This window comes from Pteropus medius, unplaced genomic scaffold (genome assembly GCF_902729225.1).
Source record: "Pteropus medius unplaced genomic scaffold, Ma_sr-lr_union100, whole genome shotgun sequence".
Lineage (NCBI taxonomy): Eukaryota > Metazoa > Chordata > Mammalia > Chiroptera > Pteropodidae > Pteropus > Pteropus medius.
The window spans coordinates 856,316-861,417 of record NW_024349122.1 but is presented as its reverse complement, the minus strand read 5'-3'; the positions used below and the strand labels follow the sequence as shown (position 1 = coordinate 861,417).

The 5,102-nt window shown below is 39.4% G+C and overlaps 1 pseudogene; it reads right to left on the bottom strand.

The window, feature by feature from the left end:
* Positions 1 to 939: 939 nt before the first annotated feature.
* Positions 940 to 3,610, bottom strand: LOC120616875 (AP-2 complex subunit beta-like; annotated as a pseudogene).
* Positions 3,611 to 5,102: the final 1,492 nt, after the last annotated feature.

Below are 5,102 nucleotides of genomic sequence, written 5' to 3'. Positions count from 1 at the left end.
TCTGGGAGGAGCGACCTCTGTTATCCAGTTTGATGACATCTTGGCTATGACGGCACTGTGTCCGCACACTGGGAGGCGGGAAGCCTAAACAGGGAATAGTGGATACTGCTGGCACTTCTGTACAGAGCAAGTCTTGCCTTGGCTCTCATTCCAGCAATGTCTCCCTGCAAGTCCTTGGTGACCCTTGCATGCAGCGCAATCAGCGCTGGTGCTCAGAGTTAGCAGGTCTGTCACCATGAAAATCTACTTGCAGACATGGCCCCTTTAAGAGGTGTCTGAGGCTGCCACAGCCACCATCTCAGCTACTCGGGACCAGGCAGCCCTGAATCCTCACCCTGTCCTACCTTCTGCCGTTGCAGTGTGATTTCTTGGATTTCTCCTTAGTTGTATGGCTTGTTCATCTAGATCCCAGGTGATTTTTCCTTGTTGCTTGCTCCTTGTTTCTGTCACAAGTTTGATTTGGTTGTCAGAGGGATGAACAGAGCTTCTATCAACTAAGCTATTTTTTTCCCCTTTTTCAACTGAGTTTTTGACAAAAGTGCAAACCAGTTTAATGAAGGAAGAGTAGCATTTTTTTTTTTTTTTACTGTTTCGGTGACACTTTTCCTTGTCTTAATAATTTTTTGTTGTTGTTGTTTTTGTTTTTAAATTGAGCTCTCAATTACAAAATATCAAACTATACTCAAAAATTCCAGCCACTGGCACAATATGGAAAAGCCCCACAAGTAAGGACAGATAGCAGAGGCAGGTGACAAGAGGTGGAATGTGATTAAAGCAGTGGTTACAAATGTTAAAGGAACCTAAACTATCGAACAGTTTGTGCCCTAATGTTAGCACAGGTTAGACTAGGCACTACCTTAGTGGGTAACCTCAGTATATTTGGGTTCAGATTCTATATGGCAATACAAATTTTTTCCAGTTAAGAATTATTGTCTTGCACTAATCATAGGGTGGCTGGAAGGCATTAGGCCAGTCTATTAGTTTTTCAAAATTCTGTTGATAGATTTGATAGGTGTACTGAGAGACTTCAGGAGCTCTACTTCAGCAATGGCATATAATTGAAGTTTCCTGTATGGATACATAGCTCAACCAAGAGTTAAATCCCATTAAGTGAGATTCAGGGATTGGTACAGCATGTTCTGCCCTTCCACATTCCTCTTGGCAACAGTATAAACATTGTTGTTTTGCAACTTTCTGGAAATGGTGTCAGCATTTAAATGACATTAATCTTAAACTGAAGTTCATTTTCATTGGGAATATCATTCTATGTTGCAAGGAAGACCTGGTGTTTCAATTTGCCATCTTCTACAAATAGCACATTGAGTGAGATGAGGCAGCTGCAGTAGAAGACATTAATTTTGTTTTTCACAGCAACCTGCAGAATATTCAGAGGTTCCATCATCATGACTGGGTCCAAGGTATTGAGAGGCAAGTTCATTTCCATGTAGATGTGCCCTTGGCAATAAGTAAATGTTCTGTAAATCTCTAAGTCTTTAGCCCTACAGGCATCCAGATCACCTCAGGAGACACATATCAAGCAGGTGTCATTCCTATTTCTGTGGAGACTTCACATAGGTAATTTAGACTACTGCTGACCACAGCAGAGGGTAAAGGAGCAAAGGCCACAGACACTCTTGATAGGAGGAAGGAATGCCCCACCAGATTATCTAGAATTCCTCTCAAAAGATCCATTACTTCCACCTGCATAAAGGATACTTGTGGCAGTTTGACTGGGGGACAGAGTTGAATATTTTAAAGATTCTCCAGAAGGTTACCTTAAGAGGGGATAACCTGAGGTTGCTCCAGGTTGGTGGCAGTGGTGGTGCCAACAAGGCTGCCACCTGCATCAGTATTTCCATGATATATTGTCAGGTGTCTGTGATGGATTTCATGACTTTCTTCCATGAAAGCATTGGAAGGCTTGTGGTACACAGAGGCCAAAGAACCAGTGTGGCAGATTAACTCATCCAACAGAGCTGGCTCAATAAGATCTGTCTTCTCAGAGATTGGTGGCTTCTCAGACAGGACTACTTCTTTGGCTGTGACAGGGTCCATTAAGAGAAGTCATCAATATATATAGCCCTGCTCTCAAAAATCAGAATTATCAGAATCCTATGTTACCAAACTCAAGACCCACTGTATCAGATCCTGTGTTTCTGATAGTTTTTTGAGGAACAACTTCACTATAGCAGTAAGCAAAATGAGTTGCACTTGTATGCTTTCATCATAAAAACCCTCCAGGAAGCTCTGTAGTAATGCGTTTGCATCATCAGTTCTTTCAGCATGTTCTCCCCCAATCCAAATCATAGCTGCCTGAAAATCTGCTCATCCAGTGAGTCTAAGTTCTTACACAGAGTGGCACTGACACTTTCATACTCATAAAGGTACTTGCGAAAGCTGTTTCTGATGACAGCAATCATTTCATGGACCACATAATTTAAACTGGTCTGGATGAGATCATACAATATGCTTACACAGGGTTATGCAGATTGCTCCACACTGATGATATACCATCCAGCAGCCTGTACAGCTTTGCAAAAAAAGTCAACATCCACTTCTGTGGCATATTCCTTCAGTTCTTATAGAACCTGGGCAATATTGGCTTGGGATGCTAAACAATTAATGACATTCAACTTCTCCAATTTAACACAGATGGAATCATCTGAATTCCAACTTTTTCTGGGCAATTAAGTTGATGTTCCTCAGGGCAATGTACTGCACCTCTGACTCCCCAGACAGAAAAGTGATAAGTGGAGGGGTCAATTTCTTCAGCAGCATATTGTAGTAGTCAGAGTCCTTGGGTAGCAACTCTAGAAATTTCATTAGAACTTTTACTGCTGAAAGCACCACTGCTGAGTTGGCATGCGATAGCCAGGGAGTTAGCTACTCACAGATACTCTAAACCCCTTGGTCATTTTTAGGGTTGTTTTTAAATAGGCAGTCCAGGATGAAAATCTGACCCCATTCAGTACACTCATTCAGGGCTGTCGGCAACTTATTGTTGTTCTGTGGGTTCAGATCACGGAAGTTGCTGTCTGGGTGAGATTCACTGATTTCAGATAATGCTGCTATAGCATTACCCACTACCACTGGATTTGAATCTGCTATGATATCCTGAAGAGAATCCAGAAATCCCTGATCTTTCACCATTTGGGCATTGATATCGTGGAGTTTTGCCACATAGACTGCTGCTGTTTTCCAAGCATAGGAGTATTTATCCTTTAAGTACTTGCAGAGGGGCTCAGAGAGATATTCTGTAATCTTGTACACCTCAATGTGCCCCATGGTTCTGACTGTCAAGCCCCAAATGAGAGGACTGAGATCTTCACAGTCCTTCACAAAGCTGTTGACAGCCATCTGGCCATGTCTAGCTGACTCATAATGCAGTTCATCAAGTAGAGGTTCATGAGCTTCTTTAGATCCAGGTTGTCAGTCTGCATATAGTTCACTACGTCTAAAAAGAGAGAGCTAACATCCTTCCTCACATTCATAATGGCAATCACTTCTTCATAGCCTCCTTCCTCTTTTCTTTCTTTTTATTGTTGAGTTCAGCCTTTATTTCAAATATTTTTCCTTTTTTATTGGTTGTGAAGTACTTGTAGTCAGTCATGGTGTTGGATTTTTAATGTACACTGGAGGCAAGAGTGGAGATGGAAGCCAGAAGGGTAGCATTTTTCAAATTAATTAATTCATTAATTTTTAAAAGAGTAGCATTTTTAATAAATGGTGCTGAAACAATTGGCCATCTATAAACAAATAAGAAATATAAATCTCAACCTATAGTTCACACATTGTACAAAAACGAACTCAAAATGTGTCATTGACTTAAATACCAAGTGAAAAACAATAAAACATTTAAAAGAAAAACAGATGGAGGATCTAAGTCTGGGCAAAGGGTCATAAGACTTGACCAAAAGTAAAATCCCTAGAAGGAAAAATTAATACATTGGATCTCTTCAATATTAAAACCTTTCGATCTCTGGAAATTCAGAGGAGGAAAAGACAAGCTACAGACTGAGAGAAAATATTTAGAAACCATACACCTGAAAAAGGACTAGTATCTAGAATATATAAAGAACTTTCAATGATAATTTCACACACACACACACACACACACACACACACACACACACACACACAAAGAATGGTGAGTAATTGAACTTCAAGGCTCTGTCCCTCCACAGAAACAACTAATAAGCTAGTACACACTTGGAAAACCAACTTTTTCTGAAATCTAGCTAAAATGTACAACAACAAGGGGAATATTTAGCAAAGAAGCTGCTGCATTGTGGTAAAGAAGGACTGCAGTATTTTAAATTTTCTACTTATATTTTTCCAGTCCCACGATTGGTGGTGGCCATGAAGACCTCACTCTGTGCTCCCGATGCAGATTGCTGGTACCATAAGGAGAAAAATAGTGTTTATTCTCATAGAATTGTGATTCTGTGTTTTGGCATGTCAGGTGGCTTCTTCTAAGACTGGGACAAGGGCTTTTATTTAATCTGATGCAGAACTTTCCCCAGTCTAGAATCACTTCCTGAGAATCATTTGTTTAAAGCATTTAAAGTGACAAGTGTTAGCTGCAGCAGTCTTAATCCACAGAACAAATATTAAGGCTAGCCTTAATGTTTAGCCTAAGAAGAAAGAAGTTGGAAAAAGATACACATGAAAGAATAAAAGATATTTTATTCAAGTGAAATTTGCATAATATAAAATTATCAGTTTAAAGTGAACAATTAAGTGACAGTACATTCACTTGATAGAGTTCATGCAACCTCTATCAAGTTCCAAAACAATTTTACCAACCCTATGTTCTGTTTCTATGAATTTACCTATCCTGGATATTTTCTATAAGTGGAATCAAACAATACGTGACCTTTTTTGTCCAGCTTCTTTCACTTACCTCAATGTTTTCAAGGTTTATCCAAGTTGTAACATTTATCAGTACTTCATCTGTTTTATGGCTGAATAACATTCCATTGTATGTGTATATATAATTTGTTTATTCATTCATCTCTTGATGAAAATTTTAGATTGTTTCTGCCTTTTGGAAATTGTAGATAATGCTGCTATGAACATGTGAGTACATGTATTTATTAGAA